The sequence below is a fragment of the Equus asinus genome, chromosome 21, assembly GCF_041296235.1.
Source record: "Equus asinus isolate D_3611 breed Donkey chromosome 21, EquAss-T2T_v2, whole genome shotgun sequence".
Taxonomy (NCBI): Eukaryota; Metazoa; Chordata; class Mammalia; order Perissodactyla; family Equidae; genus Equus; species Equus asinus.
This window is the reverse complement of record NC_091810.1, coordinates 7,534,193-7,558,931: the sequence shown is the minus strand read 5'-3', so window position 1 is coordinate 7,558,931 and position 24,739 is coordinate 7,534,193.

The following is a 24,739-nucleotide window of genomic DNA, read 5'->3' as shown; positions in this document are numbered from 1 at the left end:
TGATTCGAGGGCTAAGAAAGGGATCCTGGGCAAGAAGCGAGAATAGAGGGACAAGCCCCGAGAGGAGAACGTTGTCATCTATTCAAGTCTATGGGGAGGCCATGCTGATTCAAGCTTGCAACTTGATTGGAAGCAAGAGGCCGGACTTGGGCCTTATCAGACCTACATGGTCCTTCTGCCTTAAGCATAAGCCAAAGTCAAGAATGAGGTCTTGAGGACGTTGAAGAGAAGACTCGATGCCTCCTTTCCCAGGCCCCTGGCATTCTTTGCAGATCAGTCTCACTTTCCATAGCTCTGGCGTCACGGGGGCCCACTGGGTACATGCTAATGTGTCCCAAGAGATGTCTTGGAAGCCTTGAAGGAATGGAGCCCCGTCACGCTTGGGCTATGTCTCTTTGTTTGGAAGTGCTCTACAAGGGTGCTGAAAAGCACCCTTTTCCACAGGGCTTCGTTCCTTCGTGAAGGCTGCCCTCCCAGGCTAGTGTGCTCAGTTTGCCTCCATCGAAATTCTCTCCCCCTACCTCTTGCCGTAGAAGGATTATGGATTATGTGTTTTGACACCACATGTAAGGAAGAGGGCTGAAAATGAGAACATTACAATTCTGTTGCAAGAAAAAGAAACAGGCCAGGGCTGAGGATGTAAGGCAAACAAATGGCACAGCCCATAGAAATAAAGTAAGCCCGTATCTAGACGGCACCTGGGGGAACGTTCCAGGATCAGGGGTGAAGTTCGAAACTTCCCAAATCCGGAAGGGAGACAGAAAAATATCTTTCCTGGAGAGAGGAATTCATCAGATTCGTCTAATTTGTCTTGGAAACATTGTGTCCGTGAAGGGGGATGCCAGGACCACCTCGAGTTTGGAGTTTCTGACCTCAGGATGTCAAACCAACCCAGATGACCACGTGTTCCCAGTGCTTAGTTTGACCCAGGCTAGGGCAGCAAAGACTCCTTCAAGTGACCGGTGCAAATTCAAAGACAACAACCAAGAGTCACGAAAGCGCTCACACCTCGGCCTAGAGAACATGCGGTGATTCCAGAAATGCAAAATGAATCACTTGGAATGAAGGGGAACGGACTGATAAGCATGTCTAAGGGGGATAGCTGAGAAACACCGTGACGATTCTCCTATGGAAAAGAGACAAAGGTCCCAGAAAATGGAAGGCGAACAGAAATCACACCTGGACAATCCACAATGAAAGATGATGTCCGTCTTTAGACAGACTCTGCTGGAACGTTTGAAAGGCAGAGAAATCCACAAGCCAAAAGACGGCAGCGAAGGTCAAGGCTGGGCTAAGTGGGAAGGGGGAGTTATGAGACTGCTCCAAGCGGGCCAGGAAACCGTGTGTCCGTGAAGCTTGCCGGGACAGCAGAGACACGATTATGACCAATCCTCTGACATCGCAGTGGACCCGAAAAACAACCTGGCCTCATCTACACAGTGCCAGAGTTGGGCTCAAGTAGCATATTCAAGTCCCATTGCCCTCAACTGCAGGTTGCCAATGGAACATGAAAGGGGCCGGCCGGTGGTGCAGCGGTGAGGTCCGCACCTTCTGGGTCGGTGGCCCGGGGTGGGCCGGGTGGACCCTCGGGTGAGCCTGCTCACCACTGCTTCAGGCATTCTGGGGCAGGCGTCCGAGGTAGTGTAGAGGCAGACGGGAAGGGACGTTAGACAGGGCCAGACTTCCACAGCAAATACAGGAGCATTGCCGGCAGATGTGAGCTCAGCGATGCACTTCTGCCAGAACAAAACCGATTCAAAGTTGCAAAGCATAGAGAAACTGAAGCTGAAAAGAAAAAGTGAAAAACTGCATGCCAGTGAGAAGGATGAGATCTCTATGAAGAAACTTAGCAAAACAGGTGAAAGCCATGGCAATGGAAAACTAACAAACGTTGGGGGAAAGAAATTCAAGAAGACACAAGGAGAAAGAAGGAGATTCCCGGATCTAGGAGTGGAAGCAGCAAAACACTGGAAACGTCCCTACCAGAGCAAGGAATCTCTGGATTCCATGCAATCCCAGTCAAAGTTGCAGCAATGTTTCCCACAGAGACAGAAGAGGGAATCCTAAAGTTTCTAGCCAGCAACAACAGACCCTGACTAGGCAAAGGAATCCTCAGGAAAACGAAAAAAGCAGGACGTGGCACACTTTCCGATTTCAACATATAGGACGAAGCACTAGGTACCGAGACGGCACAGTCTGGGCCCCAAAACAGGCACACAGACCCCTGCAACAGAATCGAGAACCCAGAGCCCAACTCAAACGTACATGGACAGCCCATTTTCGACCAGGGAGCCAAGAGGAGACAGCGGAGAAAGGAGAGTCTCTACCATAAACGGTGCTGGGAAGCCTGCACAGCCACCTGGAACACAACGAGAGTACACCATGATGTTACACCTGGCACACACACCACCTGAAATGGATCAAAGCCTTGAATGGCAGACTTGAAACCGTGAACCTTGTAGCAGAAGACCTAGGCAGAGTGCTCTTTGCCATCTGTCTGAGCCGCCTGTTTGGAAGAAGCAAGTCCGACTGGGCCAGGGCAAGCAAGTCAACAAGAAACCAACGGGACCACGTCAAATGCGGACGCTTCTGCCCAGTGAAGGAAACCATCGACTGAATGCAAAGATAGCACGACGACTGGGGGAGGATGTTTGCAAACCCCACATCGGACAAGGGGTGAAAAGCCCAAGGATGCAATCAACTCGCACGGCCCCACAAGAAAAAAAAAAACAACAACAAGCCAATGAAAGCCTGGGCAGAAGATGGAAACAGAGATTTCTGCCAAGAAGATCGAAAGAGGGCCAACGGGTGCATGAACACTTGTTCACCGTCATTAAGTCTCAGGCCAATGCAAATGCAAACTGCAAGGGCACAGCAGCTCACTGTGGTCAGAATGGCTATAAGGAAGCAGACAGGAAGCCACAAGTGTCAGAGAGGAGGTGGAGAGAAGGGAAGCCTCCTGCACCGTTGGTGGGAGTGCAGACCGGTGCAGCCACTACGCCAAGCGGTGTGGAACTGCCTCAGAACTTGAAGAATCCATGTCCCATATGATCCAGCTATTCCTCTGCGGCGTGTTGATCCAAAGAACTCGGAAACACTCCTGCATAAAGACATGTGCACCGCTGAGTTCACCACAGCGTCGCTCCCACTACCCAAGACTTGGAAGCCTCCCTGGAGCCCAGCAAGGGACGAGTGCAGAAGGAAGATGGGCTATAGCCACGCAATGGCATACCAGTCAGCCGGAACCAAGGATGCAATCCAGCCATTTGTGACCACCAGAATGGCTGTGAGGGTTTTAGGGAAGTGAAACAAGCCCCAGGGAGCAAGGCAAGTACCGTAGGACCTCACTTAAGAGGAGGAGGAAAAGCAAGCGGTCAGGAACAGGTGGCACGGGACATTTGATTGGGGGTTCCCAGAGACAAAGCGGGGAGGTGTGAGAGGGTGAAACAGATGATGAGGCACAAGTGTGTGGTGAGGGCCTGCTATTAGGCTTACGCAGGGGAAGATGATGTAAGCTACACGGAAGTCTACATCGAGGAGGATGCAAATCGGAAAGATATAGGATGTTCTAATGCAGGGTTGTGGCAATAAATTCACCTAAAAGCAAAAAAAATCCAAAATGGCGTCCAGAATGACGGCATAAAGCTTTGGGGCTGAAAGAGATTAGAGAAGGTGAACTTCCAAGGCTGGAAAATCACCTCAAAATGCGTACTGATGGTACAGAAAGGTAGACCGTTCCAAATAGATGAAGAGGAATACTACCCACAGAACATGCTGCCTGCTAAACCCATGCACCCACGGAAAAGGTTACCGTCCAGGATGTTACTACTAATCACCTTCACGAATAATCCAAACAGGCCCACGCGTTCCCAAGCTCAGGCAAAAGGTTGGTCCAAAAGTCCAATTCAGGGCCGGCCCTGTGGCGGAGCGGGTAAGTGCCCACGTTCCGCTTGGCCGGCCCAGGCCTCACTGTTTCACATCGCGGGTGCAGATCACATTAGCATTGTTAGGAAATATAGATTTCATGGAATGGTGTGGACAGGGATCATAAACTAACTAGCAAGGGTGAGGTCACGTTATCAATACGCACCAGAAAAAGAACCGTGAGGCTTTTACAATCCATGAACTCATCTGGTACACTTCCCCAAAGGAAGAAGGAAGGAAAACATGGGACCTGCCAAGGTAGTATCGGCAGAGTGCCAGGAGATGACACGATCATTGCGCATCAGAGGACTGCCCGGGCAACTTCAACTTGGGAGGGAGTCCAGGACTTTCTCTGGGGAACGTCCACCCACTTGGCCATCTACATAAAATGTAAGAGGTAAAACCCAGGATAATCTTACAGGACAGAAACCAGTGTCTAGAGAGAATGTAGCAGGCCTTCCAAAGTTCGAGGAGCAAGACAGAAACCGACAAGAAACCGAGAAAAAGGAAAAGTATCCTACGAGGAAAGGGTGAGGAGTCGCACTGGCCTGAGATGGCTCTGAAACTCTGTGTGCACGCAGGTTGTCAGGACAACTTCGAATTTTGAGGTTGTTTATGACATCACGAGGATCATGTCCGCCACCAGGGCCGCACGGTTACAGACTGAGGATTGGCCTAGGCTAGGCTATTAAAGGGAGGGATACCCAGAAACAGCTTTGAGAAACAGAAAGCGGACACAGAAACTGGAAGACATAAAACAGACGCTGATTCGAGGGCTAAGAAAGGGATCCTGGGCAAGAAGCGAGAATAGAGGGACAAGCCCCGAGAGGAGAACGTTGTCATCTATTCAAGTCTATGGGGAGGCCATGCTGATTCAAGCTTGCAACTTGATTGGAAGCAAGAGGCCGGACTTGGGCCTTATCAGACCTACGTGGTCCTTCTGCCTTAAGCATAAGCCAAAGTCAAGAATGAGGTCTTGAGGACGTTGAAGAGAAGACTCGATGCCTCCTTTCCCAGGCCCCTGGCATTCTTTGCAGATCAGTCTCACTTTCCATAGCTCTGGCGTCACGGGGGCCCACTGGGTACATGCTAATGTGTCCCAAGAGATGTCTTGGAAGCCTTGAAGGAATGGAGCCCCGTCACGCTTGGGCTATGTCTCTTTGTTTGGAAGTGCTCTACAAGGGTGCTGAAAAGCACCCTTTTCCACAGGGCTTCGTTCCTTCGTGAGGGCTGCCCTCCCAGGCTAGTGTGCTCAGTTTGCCTCCATCGAAATTCTCTCCCCCTACCTCTTGCCGTAGAAGGATTATGGATTATGTGTTTTGACACCACATGTAAGGAAGTGGGCTGAAAATGAGAACATTACAATTCTGTTGCAAGAAAAAGAAACAGGCCAGGGCTGAGGATGTAAGGCAAACAAATGGCACAGCCCATAGAAATAAAGTAAGCCCGTATCTAGACGGCACCTGGGGGAACGTTCCAGGATCAGGGGTGAAGTTCGAAACTTCCCAAATCCGGAAAGGAGACAGAAAAATATCTTTCCTGGAGAGAGGAATTCATCAGATTCGTCTAATTTGTCTTGGAAACATTGTGTCCGTGAAGGGGGATGCCAGGACCACCTCGAGTTTGGAGTTTCTGACCTCAGGATGTCAAACCAACCCAGATGACCACGTGTTCCCAGTGCTTAGTTTGACCTAGGCTAGGACAGCAAAGACTCCTTCAAGTGACCGGTGCAAATTCAAAGACAACAACCAAGAGTCACGAAAGCGCTCACACCTCGGCCTCGAGAACATACGGTGATTCCAGAAATGCAAAATGAATCACTTGGAATGAAGGGGAACGGACTGATAAGCATGTCTAAGGGGGATAGCTGAGAAATACCGTGACGATTCTCCTATGGAAAAGAGACAAAGGTCCCAGAAAATGGAAGGCGAACAGAAATCACACCTGGATAATCCACAATGAAAGATGATGTCCGTCTTTAGACAGACTCTGCTGGAACGTTTGAAAGGCAGAGAAATCCACAAGCCAAAAGACGGCAGCGAAGGTCAAGGCTGGGCTAAGTGGGAAGGGGGAGTTATGAGACTGCTCCAAGCGGGCCAGGAAACCGTGTGTCCGTGAAGCTTGCCGGGACAGCAGAGACACGATTCTGACCAATCCTCTGACATCGCAGTGGACCCGAAAAACAACCTGGCCTCATCTACACAGTGCCAGAGTTGGGCTCAAGTAGCATATTCAAGTCCCATTGCCCTCAACTGCAGGTTGCCAACGGAACATGAAAGGGGCCGGCCGGTGGTGCAGCGGTGAGGTCCGCACCTTCTGGGTCGGTGGCCCGGGGTGGGCCGGGTGGACCCTCGGGTGAGCCTGCTCACCACTGCTTCAGGCATTCTGGGGCAGGCGTCCGAGGTAGTGTAGAGGCAGACGGGAAGGGACGTTAGACAGGGCCAGACTTCCACAGCAAATACAGGAGCATTGCCAGCAGATGTGAGCTCAGCGATGCACTTCTGCCAGAACAAAACCGATTCAAAGTTGCAAAGCATAGAGAAACTGAAGCTGAAAAGAAAAAGTGAAAAACTGCATGCCAGTGAGAAGGATGAGATCTCTATGAAGAAACTTAGCAAAACAGGTGAAAGCCATGGCAATGGAAAGCTAACAAACGTTGGGGGAAAGAAATTCAAGAAGACACAAGGAGAAAGAAGGAGATTCCCGGATCTAGGAGTGGAAGCAGCAACACACTGGAAACGTCCCTACCAGAGCAAGGGATCTCTGGATTCCATGCAATCCCAGTCAAAGTTGCAGCAATGTTTCCCACAGAGACAGAAGAGGGAATCCTAAAGTTTCTAGCCAGCAACAAGAGACCCTGACTAGGCAAAGGAATCCTCAGGAAAACGAAAAAAGCAGGACGTGGCACACTTTCCGATTTCAACATATAGGACGAAGCACTAGGTACCGAGACGGCACAGTATGGGCCCCAAAACAGGCACACAGACCCCTGCAACAGAATCGAGAACCCAGAGCCCAACTCAAACGTACATGGACAGCCCATTTTCGACCAGGGAGCCAAGAGGAGACAGCGGAGAAAGGAGAGTCTCTACCATAAACGGTGCTGGGAAGCCTGCACAGCCACCTGGAACACAACGACAGTACACCATGATGTTACACCTGGCACACACACCACCTGAAATGGATCAAAGCCTTGAATGGCAGACTTGAAACCGTGAACCTTGTAGCAGAAGACCTAGGCAGAGTGCTCTTTGCCATCTGTCTGAGCCACCTGCTTGGAAGAAGCAAGTCCGACTGGGCCAGGGCAACCAAGTCAACAAGAAACCAACGGGACCACGTCAAATGCGGACGCTTCTGCCCAGTGAAGGAAACCATCGACTGAATGCAAAGATAGCACAACGACTGGGGGAGGATGTTTGCAAACCCCACATCGGACAAGGGGTGAAAAGCCCAAGGATGCAATCAACTCGCACGGCCCCACAAGAAAAAAAAAAACAACAACAAGCCAATGAAAGCCTGGGCAGAAGATGGAAACAGAGATTTCTGCCAAGAAGATCGAAAGAGGGCCAACGGGTGCATGAACACTTGTTCACCGTCATTAAGTCTCAGGCCAATGCAAATGCAAACTGCAAGGGCACAGCAGCTCACTGTGGTCAGAATGGCTATAAGGAAGCAGACAGGAAGCCACAAGTGTCAGAGAGGAGGTGGAGAGAAGGGAAGCCTCCTGCACCGTTGGTGGGAGTGCAGACCGGTGCAGCCACTACGCCAAGCGGTGTGGAACTGCCTCAGAACTTGAAGAATCCATGTCCCATATGATCCAGCTATTCCTCTGCGGCGTGTTGATCCAAAGAACTCGGAAACACTCCTGCATAAAGACATGTGCACCGCTGAGTTCACCACAGCGTCGCTCCCACTACCCAAGACTTGGAAGCCTCCCTGGAGCCCAGCAAGGGACGAGTGCAGAAGGAAGATGGGCTATAGCCACGCAATGGCATACCAGTCAGCCGGAACCAAGGATGCAATCCAGCCATTTGTGACCACCAGAATGGCTGTGAGGGTTTTAGGGAAGTGAAACAAGCCCCAGGGAGCAAGGCAAGTACCGTAGGACCTCACTTAAGAGGAGGAGGAAAAGCAAGCGGTCAGGAACAGGTGGCACGGGACATTTGATTGGGGGTTCCCAGAGACAAAGCGGGGAGGTGTGAGAGGGTGAAACAGATGATGAGGCACAAGTGTGTGGTGAGGGCCTGCTATTAGGCTTACGCAGGGGAAGATGATGTAAGCTACACGGAAGTCTACATCGAGGAGGATGCAAATCGGAAAGATATAGGATGTTCTAATGCAGGGTTGCGGCAAGAAATTCACCTAAAAGCAAAAAAATCCAAAATGGGGTCCAGAATGACGGCATAAAGCTTTGGGGCTGAAAGAGATTAGAGAAGGTGAACTTCCAAGGCTGGAAAATCACCTCAAAATGCGTACTGATGCTACAGAAAGGTAGACCATTCCAAATAGATGAAGAGGAATACTACCCACAGAACATGCTGCCTGCTAAACCCATGCACCAACGGAAAAGGTTACCGTCCAGGATGTTACTACTAATCACCTTCACGAATAATCCAAACAGGCCCACGTGTTCCCAAGCTCAGGCAAAAGGTTGGTCCAAAAGTCCAATTCAGGGCCGGCCCTGTGGCGCAGCGGGTAAGTGCCCACGTTCCGCTTGGCCGGCCCAGGCCTCACTGTTTCACACCACGGGTGCAGATCACATTAGCAGTGTTAGGAAATATAGATTTCATGGTACGGTGCGGACAGGGATCATAAACTAAGTAGCAATGGTGAGGTCACGTTATCAATACGCACCAGAAAAAGAACCGTGAGGCTTTTACAATCCAGGAACACATCTGGTGCACTTCCCCAAAGGAAGAAGGAAGGAAAACATGGGGCCTGCCAAGGTGGAATCGGCAGAGTGCTAGGAGATGACACGATCATTGCGCATCAGAGGACTGCCCCGGCAACTTCAACTTGGGAGGGAGTCCAGGACTTTCTCTGGGGAACGTCCACCCACTTGGCCATCTACATAAAATGTAAGAGGTAAAACCCAGGATAATCTTACAGGACAGAAACCAGTGTCTAGAGAGAATGTAGCAGGCCTTCCAAAGTGCGAGGAGCAAGACAGAAACCGACAAGAAACCGAGAAAAAGGAAAAGTATCCTACCAGGAAAGGGTGAGGAGTCGGACTGGCCTGAGATGGCTCTGAAACTCTGTGTGCACGCAGGTTGTCAGGACCACTTCGAATTTTGAGGTTCTTTATGACATCACGAGGATCATGTCCGCCAAGATGGCCGCACGGTTACAGACTGCGGATTGGCCTAGGCTAGGCTATTAAAGGGAGGGATACCCAGAAACAGCTTTGAGAAACAGAAAGCGGACACAGAAACTGGAAGACATAAAACAGACGCTGATTCGAAGGCTAAGAAAGGGATCCTGGGCAAGAAGCGAGAATAGAGGGACAAGCCCCGAGAGGAGAACGTTGTCATCTATTCAAGTCTATGGGGAGGCCATGCTGATTCAAGCTTGCAACTTGATTGGAAGCAAGAGGCCGGACTTGGGCCTTATCAGACCTACGTGGTCCTTCTGCCTTAAGCATAAGCCAAAGTCAAGAATGAGGTCTTGAGGACGTTGAAGAGAAGACTCGATGCCTCCTTTCCCAGGCCCCTGGCATTCTTTGCAGATCAGTCTCACTTTCCATAGCTCTGGCGTCACGGGGGCCCACTGGGTACATGCTAATGTGTCCCAAGAGATGTCTTGGAAGCCTTGAAGGAATGGAGCCCCGTCACGCTTGGGCTATGTCTCTTTGTTTGGAAGTGCTCTACAAGGGTGCTGAAAAGCACCCTTTTCCACAGGGCTTCGTTCCTTCGTGAGGGCTGCCCTCCCAGGCTAGTGTGCTCAGTTTGCCTCCATCGAAATTCTCTCCCCCTACCTCTTGCCGTAGAAGGATTATGGATTATGTGTTTTGACACCACATGTAAGGAAGTGGGCTGAAAATGAGAACATTACAATTCTGTTGCAAGAAAAAGAAACAGGCCAGGGCTGAGGATGTAAGGCAAACAAATGGCACAGCCCATAGAAATAAAGTAAGCCCGTATCTAGACGGCACCTGGGGGAACGTTCCAGGATCAGGGGTGAAGTTCGAAACTTCCCAAATCCGGAAAGGAGACAGAAAAATATCTTTCCTGGAGAGAGGAATTCATCAGATTCGTCTAATTTGTCTTGGAAACATTGTGTCCGTGAAGGGGGATGCCAGGACCACCTCGAGTTTGGAGTTTCTGACCTCAGGATGTCAAACCAACCCAGATGACCACGTGTTCCCAGTGCTTAGTTTGACCCAGGCTAGGGCAGCAAAGACTCCTTCAAGTGACCGGTGCAAATTCAAAGACAACAACCAAGAGTCACGAAAGCGCTCACACCTCGGCCTCGAGAACATACGGTGATTCCAGAAATGCAAAATGAATCACTTGGAATGAAGGGGAACGGACTGATAAGCATGTCTAAGGGGGATAGCTGAGAAATACCGTGACGATTCTCCTATGGAAAAGAGACAAAGGTCCCAGAAAATGGAAGGCGAACAGAAATCACACCTGGATAATCCACAATGAAAGATGATGTCCGTCTTTAGACAGACTCTGCTGGAACGTTTGAAAGGCAGAGAAATTCACAAGCCAAAAGACGGCAGCGAAGGTCAAGGCTGGGCTAAGTGGGAAGGGGGAGTTTTGAGACTGCTCCGAGCGGGCCAGGAAAACGTGTGTCCGTGGAGCTTGCCGGGACAGCAGAGACACGATTATGACCAATCCTCTGACATCGCAGTGGACCCGAAAAACAACCTGGCCTCATCTACACAGTGCCAGAGTTGGGCTCAAGTAGCATATTCAAGTCCCATTGCCCTCAACTGCAGGTTGCCAACGGAACATGAAAGGGGCCGGCCGGTGGTGCAGCGGTGAGGTCCGCACCTTCTGGGTCGGTGGCCCGGGGTGGGCCGGGTGGACCCTCGGGTGAGCCTGCTCACCACTGCTTCAGGCATTCTGGGGCAGGCGTCCGAGGTAGTGTAGAGGCAGACGGGAAGGGACGTTAGACAGGGCCAGACTTCCACAGCAAATACAGGAGCATTGCCAGCAGATGTGAGCTCAGCGATGCACTTCTGCCAGAACAAAACCGATTCAAAGTTACAAAGCATAGAGAAACTGAAGCTGAAAAGAAAAAGTGAAAAACTGCATGCCAGTGAGAAGGATGAGATCTCTATGAAGAAACTTAGCAAAACAGGTGAAAGCCATGGCAATGGAAAGCTAACAAACGTTGGGGGAAAGAAAGTCAAGAAGACACAAGGAGAAAGAAGGAGATTCCCGGATCTAGGAGTGGAAGCAGCAACACACTGGAAACGTCCCTACCAGAGCAAGGGATCTCTGGATTCCATGCAATCCCAGTCAAAGTTGCAGCAATGTTTCCCACAGAGACAGAAGAGGGAATCCTAAAGTTTCTAGCCAGCAACAAGAGACCCTGACTAGGCAAAGGAATCCTCAGGAAAACGAAAAAAGCAGGACGTGGCACACTTTCCGATTTCAACATATAGGACGAAGCACTAGGTACCGAGACGGCACAGTCTGGGCCCCAGAACAGGCACACAGACCCCTGCAACAGAATCGAGAACCCAGAGCCCAACTCAAACGTACATGGACAGCCCATTTTCGACCAGGGAGCCAAGAGGAGACAGCGGAGAAAGGAGAGTCTCTACCATAAACGGTGCTGGGAAGCCTGCACAGCCACCTGGAACACAACGACAGTACACCATGATGTTACACCTGGCACACACACCACCTGAAATGGATCAAAGCCTTGAATGGCAGACTTGAAACCGTGAACCTTGTAGCAGAAGACCTAGGCAGAGTGCTCTTTGCCATCTGTCTGAGCCGCCTGCTTGGAAGAAGCAAGTCCGACTGGGCCAGGGCAACCAAGTCAACAAGAAACCAACGGGACCACGTCAAATGCGGACGCTTCTGCCCAGTGAAGGAAACCATCGACTGAACGCAAAGATAGCACAACGACTGGGGGAGGATGTTTGCAAACCCCACATCGGACAAGGGGTGAAAAGCCCAAGGATGCAATCAACTCGCACGGCCCCACAAGAAAAAAAAAAACAACAACAAGCCAATGAAAGCCTGGGCAGAAGATGGAAACAGAGATTTCTGCCAAGAAGATCGAAAGAGGGCCAACGGGTGCATGAACACTTGTTCACCGTCATTAAGTCTCAGGCCAATGCAAATGCAAACTGCAAGGGCACAGCAGCTCACTGTGGTCAGAATGGCTATAAGGAAGCAGACAGGAAGCCACAAGTGTCAGAGAGGAGGTGGAGAGAAGGGAAGCCTCCTGCACCGTTGGTGGGAGTGCAGACCGGTGCAGCCACTACGCCAAGCGGTGTGGAACTGCCTCAGAACTTGAAGAATCCATGTCCCATATGATCCAGCTATTCCTCTGCGGCGTGTTGATCCAAAGAACTCGGAAACACTCCTGCATAAAGACATGTGCACCGCTGAGTTCACCACAGCGTCGCTCCCACTACCCAAGACTTGGAAGCCTCCCTGGAGCCCAGCAAGGGACGAGTGCAGAAGGAAGATGGGCTATAGCCACGCAATGGCATAACAGTCAGCCGGAACCAAGGATTTAATCCAGCCATTTGTGACCACCAGAATGGCTGTGAGGGTTTTAGGGAAGTGAAACAAGCCCCAGGGAGCAAGGCAAGTACCGTAGGACCTCACTTAAGAGGAGGAGGAAAAGCAAGCGGTCAGGAACAGGTGGCACGGGACATTTGATTGGGGGTTCCCAGAGACAAAGCGGGGAGGTGTGAGAGGGTGAAACAGATGATGAGGCACAAGTGTGTGGTGAGGGCCTGCTATTAGGCTTACGCAGGGTAAGATGATGTAAGCTACACGGAAGTCTACATCGAGGAGGATGCAAATCGGAAAGATATAGGATGTTCTAATGCAGGGTTGTGGCAATAAATTCACCTAAAAGCAAAAAAAATCCAAAATGGGGTCCAGAATGACGGCATAAAGCTTTGGGGCTGAAAGAGATTAGAGAAGGTGAACTTCCAAGGCTGGAAAATCACCTCAAAATGCGTACTGATGCTACAGAAAGGTAGACCATTCCAAATAGATGAAGAGGAATACTACCCACAGAACATGCTGCCTGCTAAACCCATGCACCAACGGAAAAGGTTACCGTCCAGGATGTTACTACTAATCACCTTCACGAATAATCCAAACAGGCCCACGTGTTCCCAAGCTCAGGCAAAAGGTTGGTCCAAAAGTCCAATTCAGGGCCGGCCCTGTGGGGCAGCGGGTAAGTGCCCACGTTCCGCTTGGCCGGCCCAGGCCTCACTGTTTCACATCACGGGTGCAGATCACATTAGCAGTGTTAGGAAATATAGATTTCATGGTATGGTGCGGACAGGGATCATAAACTAAGTAGCAATGGTGAGGTCACGTTATCAATACGCACCAGAAAAAGAACCGTGAGGCTTTTACAATCCAGGAACGCATCTGGTACACTTCCCCAAAGGAAGCAGGAAGGAAAACATGGGACCTGCCAAGGTGGAATCGGCAGAGTGCTAGGAGATGACACGATCATTGCGCATCAGAGGACTGCCCCGGCAACTTCAACTTGGGAGGGAGTCCAGGACTTTCTCTGGGGAACGTCCACCCACTTGGCCATCTACATAAAATGTAAGAGGTAAAACCCAGGATAATCTTACAGGACAGAAACCAGTGTCTAGAGAGAATGTAGCAGGCCTTCCAAAGTGCGAGGAGCAAGACAGAAACCGACAAGAAACCGAGAAAAAGGAAAAGTATCCTACCAGGAAAGGGTGAGGAGTCGGACTGGCCTGAGATGGCTCTGAAACTCTGTGTGCACGCAGGTTGTCAGGACAACTTCGAATTTTGAGGTTGTTTATGACATCACGAGGATCATGTCCGCCAAGATGGCCGCACGGTTACAGACTGCGGATTGGCCTAGGCTAGGCTATTAAAGGGAGGGATACCCAGAAACAGCTTTGAGAAACAGAAAGCGGACACAGAAACTGGAAGACATAAAACAGACGCTGATTCGAGGGCTAAGAAAGGGATCCTGGGCAAGAAGCGAGAATAGAGGGACAAGCCCCGAGAGGAGAACGTTGTCATCTATTCAAGTCTATGGGGAGGCCATGCTGATTCAAGCTTGCAACTTGATTGGAAGCAAGAGGCCGGACTTGGGCCTTATCAGACCTACGTGGTCCTTCTGCCTTAAGCATAAGCCAAAGTCAAGAATGAGGTCTTGAGGACGTTGAAGAGAAGACTCGATGCCTCCTTTCCCAGGCCCCTGGCATTCTTTGCAGATCAGTCTCACTTTCCATAGCTCTGGCGTCACAGGGGCCCACTGGGTACATGCTAATGTGTCCCAAGAGATGTCTTGGAAGCCTTGAAGGAATGGAGCCCCGTCACGCTTGGGCTATGTCTCTTTGTTTGGAAGTGCTCTACAAGGGTGCTGAAAAGCACCCTTTTCCACAGGGCTTCGTTCCTTCGTGAGGGCTGCCCTCCCAGGCTAGTGTGCTCAGTTTGCCTCCATCGAAATTCTCTCCCCCTACCTCTTGCCGTAGAAGGATTATGGATTATGTGTTTTGACACCACATGTAAGGAAGTGGGCTGAAAATGAGAACATTACAATTCTGTTGCAAGAAAAAGAAACAGGCCAGGGCTGAGGATGTAAGGCAAACAAATGGCACAGCCCATAGAAATAAAGTAAGCCCGTATCTAGACGGCACCTGGGGGAACGTTCCAGGATCAGGGGTGAAGTTCGAAACTTCCCAAATCCGGAAAGGAGACAGAAAAATATCTTTCCTGGAGAGAGGAATTCATCAGATTCGTCTAATTTGTCTTGGAAACATTGTGTCCGTGAAGGGGGATGCCAGGACCACCTCGAGTTTGGAGTTTCTGACCTCAGGATGTCAAACCAACCCAGATGACCACGTGTTCCCAGTGCTTAGTTTGACCTAGGCTAGGACAGCAAAGACTCCTTCAAGTGACCGGTGCAAATTCAAAGACAACAACCAAGAGTCACGAAAGCGCTCACACCTCGGCCTAGAGAACATACGGTGATTCCAGAAATGCAAAATGAATCACTTGGAATGAAGGGGAACGGACTGATAAGCATGTCTAAGGGGGATAGCTGAGAAATACCGTGACGCTTCTCCTATGGAAAAGAGACAAAGGTCCCAGAAAATGGAAGGCGAACAGAAATCACACCTGGACAATCCACAATGAAAGATGATGTCCGTCTTTAGACAGACTCTGCTGGAACGTTTGAAAGGCAGAGAAATCCACAAGCCAAAAGACGGCAGCGAAGGTCAAGGCTGGGCTAAGTGGGAAGGGGGAGTTATGAGACTGCTCCAAGCGGGCCAGGAAACCGTGTGTCCGTGAAGCTTGCCGGGACAGCAGAGACACGATTCTGACCAATCCTCTGACATCGCAGTGGACCCGAAAAACAACCTGGCCTCATCTACACAGTGCCAGAGTTGGGCTCAAGTAGCATATTCAAGTCCCATTGCCCTCAACTGCAGGTTGCCAACGGAACATGAAAGGGGCCGGCCGGTGGTGCAGCGGTGAGGTCCGCACCTTCTGGGTCGGTGGCCCGGGGTGGGCCGGGTGGACCCTCGGGTGAGCCTGCTCACCACTGCTTCAGGCATTCTGGGGCAGGCGTCCGAGGTAGTGTAGAGGCAGACGGGAAGGGACGTTAGACAGGGCCAGACTTCCACAGCAAATACAGGAGCATTGCCAGCAGATGTGAGCTCAGCGATGCACTTCTGCCAGAACAAAACCGATTCAAAGTTGCAAAGCATAGAGAAACTGAAGCTGAAAAGAAAAAGTGAAAAACTGCATGCCAGTGAGAAGGATGAGATCTCTATGAAGAAACTTAGCAAAACAGGTGAAAGCCATGGCAATGGAAAGCTAACAAACGTTGGGGGAAAGAAATTCAAGAAGACACAAGGAGAAAGAAGGAGATTCCCGGATCTAGGAGTGGAAGCAGCAACACACTGGAAACGTCCCTACCAGAGCAAGGGATCTCTGGATTCCATGCAATCCCAGTCAAAGTTGCAGCAATGTTTCCCACAGAGACAGAAGAGGGAATCCTAAAGTTTCTAGCCAGCAACAAGAGACCCTGACTAGGCAAAGGAATCCTCAGGAAAACGAAAAAAGCAGGACGTGGCACACTTTCCGATTTCAACATATAGGACGAAGCACTAGGTACCGAGACGGCACAGTCTGGGCCCCAGAACAGGCACACAGACCCCTGCAACAGAATCGAGAACCCAGAGCCCAACTCAAACGTACATGGACAGCCCATTTTCGACCAGGGAGCCAAGAGGAGACAGCGGAGAAAGGAGAGTCTCTACCATAAACGGTGCTGGGAAGCCTGCACAGCCACCTGGAACACAACGACAGTACACCATGATGTTACACCTGGCACACACACCACCTGAAATGGATCAAAGCCTTGAATGGCAGACTTGAAACCGTGAACCTTGTAGCAGAAGACCTAGGCAGAGTGCTCTTTGCCATCTGTCTGAGCCACCTGCTTGGAAGAAGCAAGTCCGACTGGGCCAGGGCAACCAAGTCAACAAGAAACCAACGGGACCACGTCAAATGCGGACGCTTCTGCCCAGTGAAGGAAACCATCGACTGAACGCAAAGATAGCACAACGACTGGGGGAGGATGTTTGCAAACCCCACATCGGACAAGGGGTGAAAAGCCCAAGGATGCAATCAACTCGCACGGCCCCACAAGAAAAAAAAAAACAACAACAAGCCAATGAAAGCCTGGGCAGAAGATGGAAACAGAGATTTCTGCCAAGAAGATCGAAAGAGGGCCAACGGGTGCATGAACACTTGTTCACCGTCATTAAGTCTCAGGCCAATGCAAATGCAAACTGCAAGGGCACAGCAGCTCACTGTGGTCAGAATGGCTATAAGGAAGCAGACAGGAAGCCACAAGTGTCAGAGAGGAGGTGGAGAGAAGGGAAGCCTCCTGCACCGTTGGTGGGAGTGCAGACCGGTGCAGCCACTACGCCAAGCGGTGTGGAACTGCCTCAGAACTTGAAGAATCCATGTCCCATATGATCCAGCTATTCCTCTGCGGCGTGTTGATCCAAAGAACTCGGAAACACTCCTGCATAAAGACATGTGCACCGCTGAGTTCACCACAACGTCGCTCCCACTACCCAAGACTTGGAAGCCTCCCTGGAGCCCAGCAAGGGACGAGTGCAGAAGGAAGATGGGCTATAGCCACGCAATGGCATACCAGTCAGCCGGAACCAAGGATGCAATCCAGCCATTTGTGACCACCAGAATGGCTGTGAGGGTTTTAGGGAAGTGAAACAAGCCCCAGGGAGCAAGGCAAGTACCGTGGGACCTCACTTAAGAGGAGGAGGAAAAGCAAGCGGTCAGGAACAGGTGGCACGGGACATTTGATTGGGGGTTCCCAGAGACAAAGCGGGGAGGTGTGAGAGGGTGAAACAGATGATGAGGCACAAGTGTGTGGTGAGGGCCTGCTATTAGGCTTACGCAGGGGAAGATGATGTAAGCTACACGGAAGTCTACATCGAGGAGGATGCAAATCGGAAAGATATAGGATGTTCTAATGCAGGGTTGCGGCAAGAAATTCACCTAAAAGCAAAAAAATCCAAAATGGGGTCCAGAATGACGGCATAAAGCTTTGGGGCTGAAAGAGATTAGAGAAGGTGAACTTCCAAGGCTGGAAAATCACCTCAAAATGCGTACTGATGCTACAGAAAGGTAGACCATTCCAAATAGATGAAGAGGAATACTACCCACAGAACATGCTGCCTGCTAAACCCATGCACCAACGGAAAAGGTTACCGTCCAGGATGTTACTACTAATCACCTTCACGAATAATCCAAACAGGCCCACGTGTTCCCAAGCTCAGGCAAAAGGTTGGTCCAAAAGTCCAATTCAGGGCCGGCCCTGTGGCGCAGCGGGTAAGTGCCCACGTTCCGCTTGGCCGGCCCAGGCCTCACTGTTTCACACCACGGGTGCAGATCACATTAGCAGTGTTAGGAAATATAGATTTCATGGTACGGTGCGGACAGGGATCATAAACTAAGTAGCAATGGTGAGGTCACGTTATCAATACGCACCAGAAAAAGAACCGTGAGGCTTTTACAATCCAGGAACGCATCTGGTGCACTTCCCCAAAGGAAGAAGGAAGGAAAACATGGGGCCTGCCAAGGTGGAATCGGCAGAGTGCTAGGAGATGACACGATCATTGCGCATCAGAGGACTGCCCCGGCAACTTCAACTTGGGAGGGAGTCCAGGACTTTCTCTGGGGAACGTCCACCCACTTGGCCATCTACATAAAATGTAAGAGGTAAAACCCAGGATAATCTTACAGGACAGAAACCAGTGTCTAGAGAGAATGTAGCAGGCCTTCCAAAGTGCGAGGAGCAAGACAGAAACCGACAAGAAACCGAGAAAAAGGAAAAGTATCCTACCAGGAAAGGGTGAGGAGTCGGACTGGCCTGAGATGGCTCTGAAACTCTGTGTGCACGCAGGTTGTCAGGACCACTTCGAATTTTGAGGTTGTTTATGACATCACGAGGATCATGTCCGCCAAGATGGCCGCACGGTTACAGACTGCGGATTGGCCTAGGCTAGGCTATTAAAGGGAGGGATACCCAGAAACAGCTTTGAGAAACAGAAAGCGGACACAGAAACTGGAAGACATAAAACAGACGCTGATTCGAGGGCTAAGAAAGGGATCCTGGGCAAGAAGCGAGAATAGAGGGACAAGCCCCGAGAGGAGAACGTTGTCATCTATTCAAGTCTATGGGGAGGCCATGCTGATTCAAGCTTGCAACTTGATTGGAAGCAAGAGGCCGGACTTGAGCCTTATCAGACCTACGTGGTCCTTCTGCCTTAAGCATAAGCCAAAGTCAAGAATGAGGTCTTGAGGACGTTGAAGAGAAGACTCGATGCCTCCTTTCCCAGGCCCCTGGCATTCTTTGCAGATCAGTCTCACTTTCCATAGCTCTGGCGTCACGGGGGCCCACTGGGTACATGCTAATGTGTCCCAAGAGATGTCTTGGAAGCCTTGAAGGAATGGAGCCCCGTCACGCTTGGGCTATGTCTCTTTGTTTGGAAGTGCTCTACAAGGGTGCTGAAAAGCACCCTTTTCCACAGGGCTTCGTTCCTTCGTGAAGGCTGCCCTCCCAGGCTAGTGTGCTCAGTTTGCCTCCATCGAAATTCTCTCCCCCTACCTCTTGCCGTAGAAGGATTATGGATTATGTGTTTTGACACCACATGTAAGGAAGTGGGCTGAAAATGAGAACATTACAATTCTTTTGCAAGAAAAAGAAACAGGCCAGGGCTGAGGATGTAAGGCAAACAAATGGCACAGCCCATAGAAATAAAGTAAGCCCGTATCTAGACGGCACCTGGGGGAACGTTCCAGGATCAGGGGTGAAGTTCGAAACTTCCCAAATCCGGAAGGGAGACAGAAAAATATCTTTCCTGGAGAGAGGAATTCATCAGATTCGTCTAATTTGTCTTGGAAACATTGTGTCCGTGAAGGGGGATGCCAGGACCACCTCGAGTTTGGAGTTTCTGACCTCAGGATGTCAAACCAACCCAGATGACCACGTGTTCCCAGTGCTTAGTTTGACCCAGGCTAGGGCAGCAAAGACTCCTTCAAGTGACCGGTGCAAATTCAAAGACAACAACCAAGAGTCACGAAAGCGCTCACACCTCGGCCTCGAGAACATACGGTGATTCCAGAAATGCAAAATGAATCACTTGGAATGAAGGGGAACGGACTGATAAGCATGTCTAAGGGGGATAGCTGAGAAATACCGTGACGATTCTCCTATGGAAAAGAGACAAAGGTCCCAGAAAATGGAAGGCGAACAGAAATCACACCTGGACAATCCACAATGAAAGATGATGTCCGTCTTTAGACAGACTCTGCTGGAACGTTTGAAAGGCAGAGAAATCCACAAGCCAAAAGACGGCAGCGAAGGTCAAGGCTGGGCTAAGTGGGAAGGGGGAGTTATGAGACTGCTCCAAGCGGGCCAGGAAACCGTGTGTCCGTGAAGCTTGCCGGGACAGCAGAGACACGATTCTGACCAATCCTCTGACATCGCAGTGGACCCGAAAAACAACCTGGCCTCATCTACACAGTGCCAGAGTTGGGCTCAAGTAGCATATTCAAGTCCCATTGCCCTCAACTGCAGGTTGCCAACGGAACATGAAAGGGGCCGGCCGGTGGTGCAGCGGTGAGGTCCGCACCTTCTGGGTCGGTGGCCCGGGGTGGGCCGGGTGGACCCTCGGGTGAGCCTGCTCACCACTGCTTCAGGCATTCTGGGGCAGGCGTCCGAGCTAGTGTAGAGGCAGACGGGAAGGGACGTTAGACAGGGCCAGACTTCCACAGCAAATACAGGAGCATTGCCAGCAGATGTGAGCTCAGCGATGCACTTCTGCCAGAACAAAACCGATTCAAAGTTGCAAAGCATAGAGAAACTGAAGCTGAAAAGAAAAAGTGAAAAACTGCATGCCAGTGAGAAGGATGAGATCTCTATGAAGAAACTTAGCAAAACAGGTGAAAGCCATGGCAATGGAAAGCTAACAAACGTTGGGGGAAAGAAATTCAAGAAGACACAAGGAGAAAGAAGGAGATTCCCGGATCTAGGAGTGGAAGCAGCAACACACTGGAAACGTCCCTACCAGAGCAAGGAATCTCTGGATTCCATGCAATCCCAGTCAAAGTTGCAGCAATGTTTCCCACAGAGACAGAAGAGGGAATCCTAAAGTTTCTAGCCAGCAACAAGAGACCCTGACTAGGCAAAGGAATCCTCAGGAAAACGAAAAAAGCAGGACGTGGCACACTTTCCGATTTCAACATATAGGACGAAGCACTAGGTACCGAGACGGCACAGTCTGGGCCCCAAAACAGGCACACAGACCCCTGCAACAGAATCGAGAACCCAGAGCCCAACTCAAACGTACATGGACAGCCCATTTTCGACCAGGGAGCCAAGAGGAGACAGCGGAGAAAGGAGAGTCTCTACCATAAACGGTGCTGGGAAGCCTGCACAGCCACCTGGAACACAACGACAGTACACCATGATGTTACACCTGGCACACACACCACCTGAAATGGATCAAAGCCTTGAATGGCAGACTTGAAACCGTGAACCTTGTAGCAGAAGACCTAGGCAGAGTGCTCTTTGCCATCTGTCTGAGCCGCCTGCTTGGAAGAAGCAAGTCCGACTGGGCCAGGGCAAGCAAGTCAACAAGAAACCAACGGGACCACGTCAAATGCGGACGCTTCTGCCCAGTGAAGGAAACCATCGACTGAACGCAAAGATAGCACGACGACTGGGGGAGGATGTTTGCAAACCCCACATCGGACAAGGGGTGAAAAGCCCAAGGATGCAATCAACTCGCACGTCCCCACAAGAAAAAAAAAAAAAAACAACAAGCCAATGAAAGCCTGGGCAGAAGATGGAAACAGAGATTTCTGCCAAGAAGATCGAAAGAGGGCCAACGGGTGCATGAACACTTGTTCACCGTCATTAAGTCTCAGGCCAATGCAAATGCAAACTGCAAGGGCACAGCAGCTCACTGTGGTCAGAATGGCTATAAGGAAGCAGACAGGAAGCCACAAGTGTCAGAGAGGAGGTGGAGAGAAGGGAAGCCTCCTGCACCGTTGGTGGGAGTGCAGACCGGTGCAGCCACTACGCCAAGCGGTGTGGAACTGCCTCAGAACTTGAAGAATCCATGTCCCATATGATCCAGCTATTCCTCTGCGGCGTGTTGATCCAAAGAACTCGGAAACACTCCTGCATAAAGACATGTGCACCGCTGAGTTCACCACAGCGTCGCTCCCACTACCCAAGACTTGGAAGCCTCCCTGGAGCCCAGCAAGGGACGAGTGCAGAAGGAAGATGGGCTATAGCCACGCAATGGCATACCAGTCAGCCGGAACCAAGGATGCAATCCAGCCATTTGTGACCACCAGAATGGCTGTGAGGGTTTTAGGGAAGTGAAACAAGCCCCAGGGAGCAAGGCAAGTACCGTAGGACCTCACTTAAGAGGAGGAGGAAAAGCAAGCGGTCAGGAACAGGTGGCACGGGACATTTGATTGGGGGTTCCCAGAGACAAAGCGGGGAGGTGTGAGAGGGTGAAACAGATGATGAGGCACAAGTGTGTGGTGAGGGCCTGCTATTAGGCTTACGCAGGGGAAGATGATGTAAGCTACACGGAAGTCTACCTCGAGGAGGATGCAAATCGGAAAGATATAGGATGTTCTAATGCAGGGTTGCGGCAATAAATTCACCTAAAAGCAAAAAAATCCAAAATGGGGTCCAGAATGACGGCATAAAGCTTTGGGGCTGAAAGAGATTAGAGAAGGTGAACTTCCAAGGCTGGAAAATCACCTCAAAATGCGTACTGATGCTACAGAAAGGTAGACCATTCCAAATAGATGAAGAGGAATACTACCCACAGAACATGCTGCCTGCTAAACCCATGCACCAACGGAAAAGGTTACCGTCCAGGATGTTACTACTAATCACCTTCACGAATAATCCAAACAGGCCCACGTGTTCCCAAGCTCAGGCAAAAGGTTGGTCCAAAAGTCCAATTCAGGGCCGGCCCTGTGGCGCAGCGGGTAAGTGCCCACGTTCCGCTTGGCCGGCCCAGGCCTCACTGTTTCACACCACGGGTGCAGATCACATTAGCAGTGTTAGGAAATATAGATTTCATGGTACGGTGCGGACAGGGATCATAAACTAAGTAGCAATGGTGAGGTCACCTTATCAATACGCACCAGAAAAAGAACCGTGAGGCTTTTACAATCCAGGAACGCATCTGGTGCACTTCCCCAAAGGAAGAAGGAAGGAAAACATGGGGCCCGCCAAGGTGGAATCGGCAGAGTGCTAGGAGATGACACGATCATTGCGCATCAGAGGACTGCCCCGGCAACTTCAACTTGGGAGGGAGTCCAGGACTTTCTCTGGGGAACGTCCACCCACTTGGCCATCTACATAAAATGTAAGAGGTAAAACCCAGGATAATCTTACAGGACAGAAACCAGTGTCTAGAGAGAATGTAGCAGGCCTTCCAAAGTGCGAGGAGCAAGACAGAAACCGACAAGAAACCGAGAAAAAGGAAAAGTATCCTACCAGGAAAGGGTGAGGAGTCGGACTGGCCTGAGATGGCTCTGAAACTCTGTGTGCACGCAGGTTGTCAGGACAACTTCGAATTTTGAGGTTGTTTATGACATCACGAGGATCATGTCCGCCAAGATGGCCGCACGGTTACAGACTGCGGATTGGCCTAGGCTAGGCTATTAAAGGGAGGGATACCCAGAAACAGCTTTGAGAAACAGAAAGCGGACACAGAAACTGGAAGACATAAAACAGACGCTGATTCGAGGGCTAAGAAAGGGATCCTGGGCAAGAAGCGAGAATAGAGGGACAAGCCCCGAGAGGAGAACGTTGTCATCTATTCAAGTCTATGGGGAGGCCATGCTGATTCAAGCTTGCAACTTGATTGGAAGCAAGAGGCCGGACTTGGGCCTTATCAGACCTACGTGGTCCTTCTGCCTTAAGCATAAGCCAAAGTCAAGAATGAGGTCTTGAGGACGTTGAAGAGAAGACTCGATGCCTCCTTTCCCAGGCCCCTGGCATTCTTTGCAGATCAGTCTCACTTTCCATAGCTCTGGCGTCACGGGGGCCCACTGGGTACATGCTAATGTGTCCCAAGAGATGTCTTGGAAGCCTTGAAGGAATGGAGCCCCGTCACGCTTGGGCTATGTCTCTTTGTTTGGAAGTGCTCTACAAGGGTGCTGAAAAGCACCCTTTTCCACAGGGCTTCGTTCCTTCGTGAGGGCTGCCCTCCCAGGCTAGTGTGCTCAGTTTGCCTCCATCGAAATTCTCTCCCCCTACCTCTTGCCGTAGAAGGATTATGGATTATGTGTTTTGACACCACATGTAAGGAAGTGGGCTGAAAATGAGAACATTACAATTCTGTTGCAAGAAAAAGAAACAGGCCAGGGCTGAGGATGTAAGGCAAACAAATGGCACAGCCCATAGAAATAAAGTAAGCCCGTATCTAGACGGCACCTGGGGGAACGTTCCAGGATCAGGGGTGAAGTTGGAAACTTCCCAAATCCGGTAGGGAGACAGAAAAATATCTTTCCTGGAGAGAGGAATTCATCAGATTCGTCTAATTTGTCTTGGAAACATTGTGTCCGTGAAGGGGGATGCCAGGACCACCTCGAGTTTGGAGTTTCTGACCTCAGGATGTCAAACCAACCCAGATGACCACGTGTTCCCAGTGCTTAGTTTGACCCAGGCTAGGGCAGCAAAGACTCCTTCAAGTGACCGGTGCAAATTCAAAGACAACAACCAAGAGTCACGAAAGCACTCACACCTCGGCCTAGAGAACATACGGTGATTCCAGAAATGCAAAATGAATCACTTGGAATGAAGGGGAACGGACTGATAAGCATGTCTAAGGGGGATAGCTGAGAAATACCGTGACGATTCTCCTATGGAAAAGAGACAAAGGTCCCAGAAAATGGAAGGCGAACAGAAATCACACCTGGATAATCCACAATGAAAGATGATGTCCGTCTTTAGACAGACTCTGCTGGAACGTTTGAAAGGCAGAGAAATCCACAAGCCAAAAGACGGCAGCGAAGGTCAAGGCTGGGCTAAG